Raw genomic sequence first — 17,137 nt, 5'->3', positions numbered from 1 at the left:
CCCGCTACTTCCGGTTCGACGTCCGATAACTCGATCGTAAATTTCGCCAGCGAGTAACCCCCGCGCGAATTCGCAGCTCGTAAAGCAACACGTACGCGTGTTATAATCGTGACTGTATTGCCTGCTATGTATTCCACTCGGTTCTGTTTTGTTCTCTTCCATTCGCCGGTGTGCATCGACTTGCCCGGAAATTACTCTGTTCTCCTCGTGACGCGGCATTTCTCCCGAGGCACGTGCGAATTTATTCCGCCATTAAATATTGCAGACGCTCGTTGAATCGTGTGTCACGACTCTGTCACCGATCTGTCACCAAGTTTTATCCAAGTTTAGTCTGGTAAACTGCTCTACCACGTTAGGAGATAAACGTGGAAGTAATAAATGTGGAAGTGATAAGCGATGAACGCTGAGAGATTGATAAGACGAGAAAGGAATGTCAAAGAAAACGGTAGATACAAATTAGAAAAGACGAATTAACAGACGCGAACAGAAGGAGGGTTTGAAGACGATGGACGCTGCACGAGGCGATCGTAATTATTTTTTCAACACACAAACGAGCACGAAAGCGAACCGAAGGTACGAAAGGAAGAGGAGTGAATTATTAACGTACGGTGAGGTCAACGATGTGCATCCAACTGTCCGTTGATGCAGCTTAGTCCCTTTTCCTCTCGGTTTCTTCTCCTTTCCCCTCGCCTTTTTCAACGAACAAATGCGAAATTCTTCCAGATAGAACGTATCGTCTAGGAATCGAGGAAGAAGCAGCACGGTCGAGGGCACAGCTACTGAGATAATCATCTGATCGATGATTCTTTTTTCTCTTTCCTTTGTTTGCACATTTGTAACCACACGGTTTCCTCGACTTTGATATTTATTATATCATTGGCGTTAAGAATATCAGAATTTCCTCCAATCGATACTACTCTCGTGTAAATGCTCTTCTAATACACCTCTTTATAACTTCGAAACCTTTTTCACATCTTACAAACAATTGCTAAAATATAATCTATTTTACTATTATACTTTTATTTTAATTGCCTATTTATGTAGTTTATATTTCTATCATTCGCGTATTAGCATAATGAATTCGTTAGCCAAGCACAATTAAAGTTAATGGTAGCGACTTTATGTAATCAGACGTTACACGCTGTCCAACAGTGAAATAATTACGTAAGCATCGACAAAATGTTTCGAAAATTTATAACGACGATCATGAGCTCGCGTATGCGGGGAAAGCTAGCGACAAAAGTACGAATTTATTGTTCCATTATGTCCAATATATATCGTCCAATTATGTCTGAAAATATATTACTATTACGCTTAACCACGTAATTACCGGGCGGACGCAAACGAAACGTAATGGGCCGTACGATTAACTTGCGTAATGCGAAGAAAAATTTGCAAAAAAAGTGAATGATTTACGCAAACTATGTAACAGTTCTGAGTTTTTCTTGGAACAACGTAGAACATTTCCATGTTACCGTTTAATTCCTTATTCATCGACTTTTTATTTAGAATGAAAAACAAAAGTGGCGCCGCATAAGAGAAAATTGCTGGCAGAATTCAACACCGAGGAGTATGTTTGTCTCTGCTCAGTGAATTGGAACTTTTATGAGAACTGTTCAAAAGATTTATTATAGTGGAGATTACACCGAGTATTGGGTGTTTTAATCGCATTAAAAACCGCTTTATGATTTATATTATTTTACTGAAATTAAGGAATAATCTTGACGATAACTTCTCATACGATGATCGTATCGATTCTTCGGAGCAACATTTTCATTAAATTATCGAAGAATCAAGTTCTTCAAGACCCGAGAAACTAGAAATCATAAACAAGCGGAAGAGATCATTCATACGCCAATGCGGCGCCAGGATTAGGCGAACGAGAATACCCACAGGTGAATAGTGTTTAAGATGAAAAGGAACAGGTTCACGAAGGGGGTTGGCCGGTAATCCTGTACGTCTTCGATAATAATTTTGAGTGCTCCGCAGATTATTATACACTGTACACTGTACTAGTTTCAAGGGACACTTCCAAATTACACCTCGAGATAATAAATTATGAAAGGAAAACGTAATAAAATCGCTGCCAGGATGTCTCGATGTCGTGATGTATAGAATATCGTATAAAAAAAGAGCGGAAATAATTACATAAGACATTGCAAGGATAGTAATTGAACTTCAAAATTACATAGTAATTTCGAGTAAACATATTTCAATATACTTCATTATGTAAACAATATATTTGTTTTTACGTTAAGTCGCATCTGATTCATAATAGATAATTTGTTAGAAGATTGTTCAATAGATAATATTCATATATTCAACTTAATTGCACTTTATATATGTAAACTGCCACTTTAGAAACAAATTGTAGCATATGGAAGTTGAATTGAATCTCTATCGACGCTCTAACCTTTTGAAAGATACGAACACATATGAGAAAACCTAATACATATTCCTTCGATTCAAGCGCTGTTTCAAAAAATACAAAACTGTAATATACGAGCATTACACTTTTCAGAGATTTCAAAATATGTTCCAAGTATTCTCTATCCCGTTTAATATCTGCAACTATACTTTAGATAAAAACGACCGAGAGATAAGAAACTCCTTTTAGCTTCGATGAATTCGTTCCTAAAAGAATTAAACCATCGGAACAATAGAAATAAATGAAATAAAATAAATAAAGAACCACGAATAAAATTAGACCAAAGGAACATGAATCGTGAAATCCACCTTCTGCAATTTCCCAAAAAATTCAAATAAATTCCACAGCTTGCACCATCGCAATTCACTGAATTCAACGTAGAAACCCTGCTTATTGAAAAAAAAATCCCTTCTTACGCCACTGTAATAAACACCGGCTGAATCGGGTGTCAGATGAGGTGCTGCCACCTGAGCAGGAAAATCCGCAGGTGGACGAATCGGGTGTGCATGGGACGTCGTGAAAACAAGCAGGTCCACGTAAGAGGGTTGCCGGTTGGTTCCCCCACCATGAGACCCAATTCACCATGGTGGGGGTTTCTCGACGCATGCGCACGGTGTCCTGGGTCCTGTGACCGAGAGCAGCGGCCAGTTCGGGGGCCCAAAGTCTGTTTCCATCGCGAGGGAAGGCCTCGGATCGCGCTCGTCTCGTCAGCGTCCGGTCAGTCCGTGTTTTCCCGCGTTTCTTTCGTCACGTCGCGATTTTTCACCCCGAAATTGGTCGTCGTAAACTGCTCGCGCGAGTGTACACGTGATCCAAAGGATATCAGAGAGACAATCACGGTGAAACTTGTTCAATACGTTTCAAAGGATCCAGAAACGATCGTTGTGTTTACCAGTGTGCCAAGTGTCATGGGGATCTAGGAACGCCGGCGAGGGTGAGTCTGTTCGCGCTACTGGAAATTTTGCGTTCTACGATAAATTCTCGGATACTCTGCAATTGAGATTGAGAATGTTTAACGAGTGATTAATATTGGTGATCGTTGATTTTATTGGAACAGGAAGACGTGTGTTTTTCTGTCATGTTGAAGGTAGATCCTTTGAGAAAAATCAGTCGTGGTACAAGTTGGTCGATGTATGTACATATATACATTAATTATAGGGATGTTCGTATCAGATAGTAGGCTGAGAGTAGGTGTTGCCGTTATGCTCGTAACAGCAGGCACCCTACGGAAACGAGTTAAGGTCTAGGAATTAATTTCATTGAGTTCCCTGCTGCAAATGAGTTGCGCTGTAACAAAGAAAGTGGCTGGCAGGAGCACTGACCGGTTATTCGAATGCACGATACGGTGATAAAGTCGGCGATCTTTCGCTTCTAAACGCCCTTTGTTCAGTCTGTGTTGCATAAAAATGCAAAGTGCGTTAGATCGAACAGACTATATAGAGACGTAGAAGTTTCTTTACACGGAATGATTATAGCGTGGCTAAAAATAGACAGTCTCGTGTCATGGAAAATCTTAATTAGGGTCGTAATGTCAAACCAAACGATGCGAGTTACTGTTGCGATTAGTATTTATAAGAAAATCGGAAAGCTGTTGGAGACAATTTTCTCTCTCGCGATAGTTTTAATGATACTTCAAATCTAATAATTATCTGCATAATTACACTACGTGGTCTGATAATCGTAAGTTCCATTTAATTAGTTGTTATAGTAGGATTTTAAAAAGATCCTAACCATAAAAATTAATATCACGAAGCTCGTAAACTTAAATAATTAAAGAACATTTTTTTAAAGCAATACATAGGAATGTAACAAAAATAGGAGATCTTCTTAAACGTTACTATTTCCCCAGTAATTTAATTTAAGACGAAGGTCTATAAAATTTACTTTCAAGCTTACCGGGCGTCATCATCTGGCCTTAAATAACTGCTTATAAACCTCTCCAATGATCAACGATCCAAGACGACTCTTACTACTTCCTTAAGATTCTCAAGGACACTTGAAGTAGAATTTCAAGATATAGAACAGATGCCGAAGATCATTTCAATTACATTTCAAGATTGTTTCATTGATCTTTCCAACGTTAATGAACAAGTTCAATGACAAATCTTTTTAAATTGATCAATGAAATTGTCCGTATTGTTCGATAAACAGCTATGACGAAGTTACGGCTTTGCATGGGATAGGCAGACGATCGGAGGATCGGTTAGGACATTTGAAATTGTGATTCCAGGCGTGTCCGGGAAGGGGAGGTTAGGCCGAACGGACGGACGTGCTCCTTTCTACGTGCGCGTCTGTACAGATGGAGTCATGCTAGGCTAATACGCCGAACGAATGCGTCTCGGCTAGATGGTGGAATCTTAAGTGTCTTCTAAGTGTCCTGAGATCTCTTTCGCAGGATAAAGAACCCAACAGTGTATAGACTCTAGAGAAATTATCGTATGTGTGCCATGGCTAGGGGAAGCAATTACCGGAATCGGATGCTTATATCTTCTTATACTTTCTTCGATTCGCTTCATTAGTTCGAATGGGTAGAATTTTTGGACGGCGGAAACATTTACGTAATTTTCTCGTTTTGAACTCGAGAGCGTGTATATGAAATTTTTAGAGGTATTTGCGAAAGTTGTATAATACTTGATCCTGTTGAATTCTTTGAGCTATTTCCGATTCAATCGCATGTTTCTATGGCTAAAATGTTTCTTTAAATTTGAAGATAAAACAGAGGAATCGTTATTGATACGTGTAATCTCACGTAATCTCTGCATAAAATGTTCTCAAAACGTTAATAGTTTTTATCTGCCGAAACAGGAGTGAGATCGAGGCTTAAAAAATTCGAGAAATACAACGCGGTTAATGACGTTGCCAATTTCCTTAGAGAAGTTTCAGTGGATTTTAGGCTAATTTAGAAAAAGCTTTTCTTGGCTATTGACAGTTATACCCATTAAGTAGAGTCTAAATCGATGGCAATTAGCGGGAAGTCAAGATTTTCTTAAATATTGGTAATTATCTGCTTGTAAATGAATCCCAGGTACGGCGTAATTCGTTGAAAATTAAGATTTTCTTGGCTATGGTAATTATCTGTCAGAGTGAGTTGTAAGTTGTTGCTCAGTTTCTACATTATCTTTATATATCCCTATGTACAGATCTACGTGTATAGTAGATACGCGCAGTAAATTCAACTTGAATATCTTATCAGAAGGAAAGGATAATTTTCACATGGAATTGGTCGACGAGATGAATTTAAATATTCCACTTCTACAAAAGATAGGAAATATATCTTATCGTATTTGGTATCTGTGATCTTCGTAATACAGAAATCGATCAAAAATTGATCCATCTTGTCTCACTGCATGTTCCAACCACCCACTGAATATCCGTCGCACTATATCACGAGGCGATCCTGCAGAAACAAAAATTTCCTCGCCATTCACGCCGACACCATTATTCATCAATCGTGTTCCTGGCGAAATTTCGCCAGGCTTTGGACTCGAGGCCGGTCCGTGGCTCGCTCAATCGTTTCCATGTGTTTTGCATATGAGATCGAAAGTGTATACGTGGTGCACACGGAACGTGGGGAAACGCTTTGTCGTATTGGTGGCGTGCACGTGTGTGTAGAGTAGCCATGAAATGCAGTCGAACCGGCTGTAGAAGACGCGTGCATCGTGGCCCAGGCAGAGCTGTGAGCTTCGTGGGTCCAGTGTTCACGGGACACGCTGGTTGCGGATTTTTTAAAGATCTTCCTTGTTACGGATCGGAAACGGGGGTTCGAACGTAAATAAAAGATCCGCGGTTCGCCTTGATGTCTGAAATTCCATCGACCTCCACGTTAACTCGCGCGCGCGAGTTTCACATGGTGAAAAGGCTTTCGTCGAATTCATTAGGAAAAGGAAATACCCTGACGAATCTGTGGTTTGCTCACGATGTTTGCGCTTCTCCTTCTTTTCTGTTTATTCCAAGCCTTTTTAATTATTCTTCTTGGTTCCTTGAAAATGATTTTGACTCTTAAAGAAATGTCATTGAAGCAGCTTCTCGTCTTAAAAATAACCACTGTTTCCAACAAAATCTCTCGTTCGACCGATTTCTCAACTTTTCAACGAATTCTACCTCTAACGAAACACTACCGAACCAATTCTTCGAATAAAAGCTAAAAGTTTCGAACGATTCGCTTTACACACATACGTAAGACGGCTGTCTTTATGCGTTGTTTTGTAGTACGGTCGAAACGCCACGAAGCAGCAAAGAAAATGAGAAGAGAAGAGAGTGAAAAGAAAGAAAGAAAGAAAGAAAGAAAGAAGAGAACGAACCGACTAAGAAAGGCGACGTAGGAAAGTCGTTGCACTGCGAACAGCTCAAGATCCAAGATGCTGCGCCACGCGGCGAACAATGGACTCTGACGTCACTTCGAGGCTACACCTGCGGCGCTACACTTGTATGTGCAACGAGCCACCGACAAACCACCCCGCGGTGCGTGCTCCGATTCACAGCGGCCTGTTCGATTTCAAAACGGCCACCGGATCGAAAATAGCTGGCTACGTGCGTATGTGCCTTGCCACGGTTATGCTTCGCTGTTTATCGAACACCGCGAGTAATACGAGCTCCGTTCTTGCCTCGAAGGAGAAAACGAGACTCGATCTCACAATCCTAGAACGTTACGATCGGTCTCTCGAGATGTTAGAAACGAAGATTTTAATTGTACGTAGATTTTTTAACGGTGTAAGCGGGGAATTCCATTTTAGGTCTTTTTGATATGAGAAGTTGAAATTCTAATTACCTAAAAAGGTACTCGAACGTTAATTTTCACAAATACAATACGAATAATTCTTCAACGGGAACTGTAAATGGAAAATGTACGAAGAAACCCTTCGTATTTGCTTGTTTTCTTTCCTCGAAAATAAGCATCCATTATATCGATCCAGAACGATTTACGGTACACTTTTGCAAGTGAAGCAATCAAACTTCATTTCGTCCGTTACGTTGGCTAAAAGAGTGAACCGACTTTCGTCCGTACGCTAACGAGGAAAATCATTTCTGTGGGGACTTTCATAACGATGAAACGATTTCAACGAATATAATGATCGGTCACAATCGTGGCTCGTACCGTTCGATTATGTAAAAGTTCGTATAAAGACCGTGTCGAATTGTGATCTGTGCGCCACGAAACGTGTTCCATACGCAATACTATTTACGTAAGCACGCACATACGACGATCAATCGCAAAAGGAACATTTATTAACATCGATGCATCTGTAAATGGAAAGCGCCATCATCCAAACGCGTTGCACGTAATGTTTTATAATAAACGTTATCACGTTTGTTATGTCATGAGATAGTCGGTTGACGTGAATTATTTGTAACTACGATAAACGTTTATTTTTCGTTAGAGATATTTCTAGTTACAAATGATTACGGATAAATTGTAATTTAAAATAAACGATTTTCATTTATTTTATGTAATGTATGCACATATATATGCATTTACAATTTCGACGATTCTGTTGAGGGTATTCGATGTATAAACAGAGAAAACACGTGGATAAATTGTAAGGCAGAAAATATATTTAAATAGAAGTGTAATTATAAGTAAGAATACAATTTGAGCTGGTCCAGATCCGCACGCTAGCTGTGTTACCCAATAACTGAAAACTCCGAAGCCAACGTCGCCTGTCTACCGTTTACGGTCTGTCTTCGTCGCGGTCTTTTGTCTACACGCTGTCGATGACTTCAGTGCTTGAGAAAACTAAAAAGACCAGATGTAGAGTTTTCTTAGAAGTGATGACCACTTCAACAGATTCGATAAACATCTCATTTTTTCTTTCATTCTTCACTCGAAAGACGTACATTTTTTAGTAATTTCAATCTCCTGTTCTTACAAATACTTTTTAGAAGTAGAACAGAGAATATTTTTCAGCTATTTTAATTTAAAAAGTTTAGCTAATTTAATCTTGAAATTGTTTAAACGACCGCAATTTCTGAATCGCGCGATATTATATTTTCAACCAGGACAGGTATCTGATCTTTCGAGCTTCTTGGATACGTTCAATCCGCATTCTTCATCCTGTTCGGTATGCTGTTCGTATCCTGTTCGACAATACGCAAGTAATCAAACCGATAAACGTTTAGTCATTTATAACGCGTTACTTTATCTCGCAATTATGGCTGATTCGCATGATTTTTCTTTGAAAAAGGCAGTAAAAAGGCCCGAGCGAATAACGAAGGGCTTTCAAGTAAGACACGAATCGACTCATTGTAGTTCTAAAATATTCATCAACGATCATATGTTTTCACGTATGTGGAGAAATATCCAACGATCGAGTAAGAAGACCTTCATTTAATCTCCGATCTCGAATTCTGAAATTTTTCATTATTAATTTTGTATTGATTATTTTTAATCGATAATTTGATAGATTCATTCAAGTATCGATAATATCATAATTATCTAAATACATAATTTGATACATTCAAAGTTGAGATATTCTCTATCGTTAAAAAATGTTATCCAGAACATCTTCGACCCGACAAACACGAAATGTTTTTCTGCTATTTCACAGGGAGATCCACTCAATCGGTTTCATTTTACACGTAAACCGTTGAACTCGAAAGATCGTCCTCCTTTTCTGAAAAGAGATCTTATCCGACTCGAGTTTAAGACGTCCTCTTTTTATCAAATTCTACGCAAACAACTTTTTAAAGTCAAAACGATTCCTACGTAGAAAGAAACGTCGATCCAAACGATAGATGAGCGAAGACGGTCCGAAACGTACGATCACATTTTTCGCGTATCGTTGTAGGACACGACGTTTTTCGTACGTATCGATCGAGTAAGGGGAGACTTTCACCATTTAAAATTCGTCCGGCTGGCAGAGGCGAGTCATCGTTCAGCCAGTTCCACCGACCGGATCGAGAAGGAGGCCTCGCTAAATACCTTATTACTTTTGAATTAACATATCGGTACCAAGGTAACAGGACTTCTTCGAGAGCTCGGTCGCGGATTCTTCGGCGATCGTTGGACCGGCAGGAGCCGCTATTTTTTGGGTCACCAGAGAGATTCCCCTTGTTTGACGTTTACACTTTCAACACGTTGATCGCCACGTGAATTTTAGGTACATGTACATTTTGCCCTGCGAGCAAATCCAATAAATCGAAATATGCTGCAGCGTAACATTTAACTTGTGCACTCTTTTTCACGCAAAGTTACCTAAACTATTATCGAACCATCGTTGAAAATTTTTTACACGCAACAATTTCACTGTTTGAGAATATCTTCACGCGTCGTTTCATTCTGTCGTTTAACGAAATAAACGACGCGTTTGAAATGAAGTCGAAATGAAATCCACTTGAAATCGCACGAGTAAGACAAGCGATCGCTGTCAAGTCAGTGACGGAGAAAAGGTACGCGGCTGAAAAGAAATCCGCGGAAATCGGGACGAGTCGAATTGAGAACACGCGTTCCAAGAATACTCGGACACCTTCGGTATCATTAGAACAAACTGTTGTCTTCGTAGATTTAACTCGTCTCTATTAATCAGTTACCTCACTACGGTGGGAAATTATACCTGTTGTTAATATTTCAAACTTTTGCATAAATTTCAGTGTGAAATCGTAAACGATATCCAAAGAATGGAAATTCGAAGCGATTAGATCGTGCGATATTTTCGCTAAATATTTTCAGAAAATAAAGATATTAGGGAAGATATAAAAACCTGATGCTAGGGTTAAACTTTAATTCTGAAATATTAGATATTCTCTCGATCACAGAAAAATAACAGCGGCCTGTCGAACTCACTTTCATCGAAGACACGCTAAATGGACTGAAAGAAAAATCTTGTTCCATTCCATTGTCTCATCGAGACAATGAAAAAAAACCGGCTCGTCGAAACGAGACAAGGATAGAACGATACGCAGAAACGAATATCCATCGCGCATCACGAAACGAAACGGCAATTACCATAGTCGGATAGGGGAGACACTATGCTGAAAAACGGCGAGTCGTACTCGAAAGTAACCAGCTGCGTTGATAGAAACTCAAATGAAAGCTGCTAAGTGAGTAATCAAGCAACAGGAGGATTTCTTCTGTCCATCCATGGGGCGCAACAGGTTTTTCTCCCGCCTAGAAATCCCCCAGTCACGAGGTCTATTCGTGATCGATCCTTTTAGTCGTGATATTCGAGAAGACAAGGGAAACGTTCGTTTTAGTTATATTGTCTATTATGAATAATTTTAAATTTTACACAGATGCCGCGTATGGAGGCTTTGCAACATATATGACAATTTACGCTCGAGAACGTTCGTTCTTTCGAAGAAGAAACGTTCGAGGATTCAGCATGATTATATTCGATGAGTTTTATCGCTTTAATTTATTTGGCAATATCGTTGAAATTGTTTAGCGTAACGAATAATCGTTTCGTTCGTATAACTTTCAATTAAATTCATTCGTAGAATTTTTCCCAAATATTTCAACTCGTACTCAAACGGTTCGACCACGTAAAGCCACAAGAACAGGTTGTGAAAGGCCGAAGGATCTCATTCCACAACCGCGACCTCCGATAACTATACAGTATAAGCAACTAGACCAGCGGACAATCGTTGTCCTCGAACGGTTCAATTAGACGAAGAGACAGTTAGGTTGCGTTGTCGGTTGATTACGATTGCATCAACATCTTCCTGTCTGTACGCGTTGTGGTGCTCTCGTTTCCATCTGGTTCCGTGACGTTCCAGTTTCCGTGGAAACGGTAATCGTTGTTCGACGCGAGGGGTGTCAGGAAGAAGACGAGAAGAAAGAAGAAAAACAAAGGGAAACGTCCTTGACGATACCGTTAGGGCAAAAAAAGGTTGATCAAGTCGCGTTCACACTTGCCACGAGTCGAAATCGGAATGTTAATGGCGGCGTTTCAGCTTCCTGTTGAGTTAGCGCTTCTAAGGAATCGTGTTTTCCGCATTCAAATCGAACGATGTAAACATAAATGGAAAAACAAACGAATAATTATATAAAACATCGGCGGTAATAAAATTTTACCATTAAATTGATTATCACCAATTGATCTGTACGATTCGAACATCTAATAATCACGTTTTACGCTAATATTAATCTCTTTGACGAGATAATTACCATACAATTGTCAACATTTTCAAGAGTTAACGAAACCATCAATAAGAAGCACGACACAAAAGCACGATCCCTGAGATAACACAGAACATAATTACGTGGTTTAAGTAACGAAATTATCATTAAGAGTAATTGAACAATGAAAGATACTTAGCAAGTAATGAACGTTTAATCGCCAAGGAAAAGTGATCACTGAATTTCGCTGCAAATTACTTCTGATTAATTAGAATCTGATAAGTATACCGCCAACTACGACTCTCGTCTCTAATTATACTAATCATTGAGTGACTTCCAACTCTCTCATTTCCTTCCTCTCTTAATTTTACCTGTTTGCTTGTCTAACGATCAAGAATGTCGTTGATTGTCCGATTAATCGTATCTAACCGGATCGTACGAATCGTTTGATCGAACAACACGAAGAAATTGACCTCGATGATGTCATGGAAACTACGTAGAGAAAGATGTTCAGCTTTCCTCGCGATAATACGCGACTGTTTCTGATTAATCGACGATTTCTTGTTCTCGTATCCTTCTTCTGGCATCAATGTCGCCGTACATGATCGAACGTTTCACATAAGAAAGAGCTAATGAAATACGAGGAAAGTATAAAAATTTGGTCGTGAAATATCTACCTTATCTATTTGAAATATCTACTCTGTGAAAAATTTACCTATGTTCTACCAAACGAAAGAGAATAAAGCTGATCGAATGAATTAAATTAACCTTTCCATAGTGGAATTGTCGCGGTTACATCGATGTAGCCGTCCTTGATGATGCAGCCGAGATTCCATTAAAGGTTGAGCCGAGCTTTCTCCGAGCATAAGTCATTCCGAATTCCTGGCAATCGCGAACGAGCACGGTAACCACAACTCGAAAGTGCATTCGAATTCCTGCTTTTCCCCTTGCACGCGAAAATTATCGAGAATTTTCCTTTTACCACATAAACTGTTTCTGTTTCTTTTTCTAACGAAGAAAGTTTCGCTTTTACGTATACAGTTCCCAGGATGATTAAAATCGATCGAACTTCGTAGTTGCTTTCATGCAGAGTTACTTTCGATTATTTATTTCCTGTATTATTCATAAAAGAGAATAAAGATATCGGATAGGATACGTAAAATAATACGTTTTACGAAGCATCGATAGGTATAAGAAATTTACCATTGCGGATAATTGGCGTGAAATTTAATGGTGTAGTACTTTTAGTTGCTTTATTATCTACCCAGTGACTCTGTGTTTTCATGTGTAAATCATTTTTCTGTGGGTGAACGCCGATGGTAGGAAATAATACAACTCATTATTGTTGCAAAAGAAGTTTATTAGGAAATGATTAATAAGCTAGTTAACGCCAAATTTATGAAGCGTCAAACAGCAGGCGTTGCAGAGTTATAAACGGGTCACTTTGGTTTTGTCTAACACGCGATATTATCATTTTTCCCTGTCTTCATTTTTTAATTTCATTCCACCTCTTTAACGTTATATCGCGATATGTATATTTTCCATATTTTATTTTATTTATTTATCACGGTGTCGCTACGTGATTCTGATACCGTAGAAAGTGATCTATTTAACTTTCAATTTTCAAATTAATGCAAAATACTGCGACTGTTGGAGGATTAACTTAAGAAAACGAAATTTATATCTGTTGTTGGTATAATAATTGACTTATATAAAAAATTGGTCAATTTATGGGCAAAATGATAGTTATTTATTATCGTTCATTTACGTAACGGTTACGATGTTATAATTTATATATATTTTTCTTGTCACTTATTATACGGACAATCCATCACGGCTGTCTTCCTACTTTCAAAATATCTTTCTATTTTTAATTCGCGTAACTGTAATTGCCCGCATGTTCTTATTCCCCTAACAGGTCAACCGTTGATGACGGAAGTTCAACAAACGTGCACGACGCACCTAGTTATTTCGATTGTATAACCTACTCTCGTCTTTCGCGACCACCTCTCGTGCAGGCATTCAAGATCGTTCCACATATTCCCACAGGAATTCCCTCGAAATGCCATTCTTTCCTTTACAATACGTTATCACAGAAGAGACCTCGATTATAGTACCAAACCAGCCTATTCTACCCTCTTGAGGAACGCCGGATAACCAAACTGCTTTCCCAGCGATAAAACCAACGTTTCATTGCTTTCAACTCTTTACAACAGCCGACCGATATTCATCCTGGCGGGATTACCCGGATTGCTAATCTCCTTCGACGTTGGTAGATAAAATTTTATATATAGAATCCGCGTAAGAAAGCGCGGTTTAATATTGCAAAATTAATATATTCGTAAAAATTCGCATAGATGTCTCGTAGTCTAACAGCGAACATCCTAAACGTATCGAGTACAAGGATTCGCCACTTCCAAAGAAGCTGACGCGCAAAGTCCATAGACCGCCGTACCTTCGAGGCGGATTCAATTCATAGAAACCATGGTCGAAGGTGATCTTTCGCGTCTGGAACTTTTTAGTCTCTCGAATCTTGGCGCGATCTCTCCTCTTTCTCTCGACCAACGGCTCGAGCAACGTGAACAAGAGGTCCATTGTCGGATCGGCTGAGATCGTATTGTCAGTCGTGGGGAACTGAATTCTCTGGCCAGTGGAACGAAACTGTAACGCCAGCTCGGTTGTTGGACCGCATGCCTACAGCCGATCGGACATTGGCAGCATGCAAGTGAAAGTGTCGCCCGGGTCCCATTCTCTGTACGCTGAAACGCGCACGGTTCGCGTGTACACACGCCTGCCTGTTGCTAGAAATCCGCCATGCCTGTCTCTGTTGCCATAGCGAGCTAGTCGAGCACTATGATACCATCCTGTATTCCTGTTCCTGTTCTCGCGTTCCGCCCGGTATCGCGTGTCCATATGCAACCATGGTGAGAAAAGTGGACCCGGCTCGACGAAAAGGTGTTGATCTTCTCCCATAAAAGCGGTCGGGTTCGATGCACCGATGGTGTACGTGTGCTGCTTTAACCCCGTAACGTACATGCAATTTTCTCCAGCCAACCAGTTGAAAATGCACAATTTTATTCTTAACGGAATTATTTTTTGGTTAAATAATACATCAATAATAAAGAATAATGCAATACCGTAGCTTGCGTTTTCAATAGAATGAAACGCAAGCTATGAAGTGAAAGAAAGCAAGTGTTTCTATAAATACGGAAACGCTATCGTTTGTTACTACAAAGAATTGTTCGCTGCTCCCATGCGCACGTTAAAAGATTAGGTAGCTTGTTGCAGGGATATTAGAGGTAGTGTATGATTTTCGAGAATGCGATAGAAAGGATAAGAAGGTTTTGTAGGATCATAGGGCTTCTTGGACGAGGTTTTGTTTCTTCGTTTTAGGGGGCGATTTTGGTTAGATGGAATTATTGGGCGGTAGTGTAATTTTAGATCCATACTTCAGGTACGGTTCATACTTCATTTCATGGCTATTAAATATCGCGAAGGAATCCGGAGAACAGTAAAGAACAAAATTACTAGTATTCGGAATTTCGTATCGTCCCCTGCGTTAGGATGATCGATTCGTTGAAATGATCGTGTTCAAACTCGGACAATATGTTACACTAATCTATAGCAATTTCACCTCCAACTCCGTTTCACAATCTCTCCTTTCGCAATATCCATCGTATGACCACACGGTCGTACGAACCAGTTCCAGACCAACGTTTGCTTGTTCCGTCGAATACGAAAGTATTAGGATAGCTGAACGATAACGGAAGTAAAATTACTCGTACTGAAGAAGGCGCAAAATTAATTCTCTCGATCAGCGTTATACCCTGCAAAGTTTGTGGAAGTAAGAGGAGAAGGGCGGCGATTCGAAAGCCTGTTCGACATCGAGTCATAAATTCTGAACGATCGCTTTCCATAATAGTAGCGCAGTTTTGCTGATCTTAGATGAATATGGCGGTAATGATAAATGATCCAATCCGAATTGCATTAAATTACTTTCTATCGAGGAAAAAATATTTTTCTTCTTATATTTGGATTTGTAGTAATTGGCAAACTACGGATGTTCGTGCATCTACGAGAAATTGGAAAATACAGAAAATGCGCGTGATACGACGTAAAAATATATAAAATATCCAAGCTACGATGTTCTTTTGTAATATTCGCTAGAGGCGGTAATTTTCTATCCAGATAATTTCCATTTTTTTTTTTTTTTTTTTAACGATTCGTACAAATACGAATTTACATAATTATCTACGGTCTAGTAATTAGAAATGAAAGATATGCCATATAAATAGCGTGGTTATCTTGCTAAATAAATGGAAATTTCTTTTACCGAAGGTTTCTTCGTCGAATTCTAACGTAGAAACTGGTTCAAAAAAAAAAAAAAAAAAAAAAATAAAGAACAAACGTTAAGGAAGTCGGAAATCAGTGATTCGAGTGGCAGATTTAATTCCAGACGCGACCGATGCAACTCGAATCGAATTCCAAGTGTAATCCACTTAAGAAACACCCTGCGAGACGACGTTCTCCGAGCGATTTACAGAATATGCAAGCGGCATAACGCCTACAACCGTGCTGGATTGCACGCTCACGGACGGCCTTGAAAATTGCGAAACCGCTCGAAGCGGAAACCGAAAGCGCAACCTCGAGGCTCCATAGAACGGTTTCTAAACTCTCGGCGTCGTGAGCGACTCCCTGTCTCCTACGAACGTGTTGCACTCGTCTGTTTCGTTAGGAACTATTTTATTACGACAAAAGGACGTGCAAAACGGTTAACGATCTTCGATCTGGAAGAAATAATTGGATGAGCCGGTATTATTAACGTGCAAACGTAATACTCGTGAGAGCTATTGTTTTATGTTGAGACCGGATCCCGATGGCTATTTCAGATTCTTATAATAGACTACATAATATAACGAGGTTACTGCATCGATTGATGCGGTTGCGTACAGGGCCGTATGCATTTTAGATCTTTTTCAAATTAAATTGGGAATAAAGTATCGGATTGTCCGCAATATTTGTAACGTGAGTAGCAGCAACGAAGGAAAAAAAGGAAAAATGATTAGTTCAACGATAAAAATAGTAATAGACATGTGGAGAAGAAGTAACAAACTATGAAGACTATGAAAATGTGAAAGCACAAAAAATAAATAAATACACGACCAGCAGATTACAAAGCTATTCTCGAATGTGAACGTCCTTCGAATTCCTAGGATAATCTCAGGAAAATTGAACCAGATCACAAAGATTAGATAATGTTACTGTTATGTACGAGAATAATTATTGTAAATCAAGGCAGTGCACTCCGATGGAACGGTGCCAAGAATCTCGACACGCAGTTATAATGGAAAATTCATTGGTCGAGAGAGGAAAAGAACGAAGCTGGATCTCAGATGCGAATAGCCGATAGGAAGACAAATTGTTTCCACGTGAATCAGCCATGAATCCAATGTGGACATATGGAATCCAGTCGTGGGTAGTGCGTGTGTAAACTCTGGCACACCATTTGCAATATTCCAATACGTTTCGTTCGAAGCGTAAAATAATATATAATAATATTATCTCAATCGTGCGAAAGGTTCCAGTTTTGATTTATCTATAAAGTTGCTGGAAACTTGGTCGCAGCCAGCGTCAAGTATAGTTTCGTATTGGCG

General features: G+C 39.4%; 1 protein-coding gene across 1 annotated transcript in view; it reads left to right on the top strand.

The window, feature by feature from the left end:
* Positions 1-3,107: 3,107 nt before the first annotated feature.
* The window catches only part of LOC126866003 (uncharacterized), a 56,218-nt gene continuing 42,188 nt past the window's right edge, over positions 3,108-17,137 (top strand). Inside the window, exon 1 of the mRNA XM_050619005.1 lies at positions 3,108-3,362. The gene's annotated coding sequence lies outside the window, so the exon portion shown is untranslated. The remainder of the gene's footprint in view (positions 3,363-17,137) is intronic.

Source organism: Bombus huntii, chromosome 5 (assembly GCF_024542735.1).
Source record: "Bombus huntii isolate Logan2020A chromosome 5, iyBomHunt1.1, whole genome shotgun sequence".
Lineage (NCBI taxonomy): Eukaryota > Metazoa > Arthropoda > Insecta > Hymenoptera > Apidae > Bombus > Bombus huntii.
The sequence above is the reverse complement of the archived record's forward strand: the minus strand, read 5'-3'. Positions and strand labels throughout refer to the sequence as shown.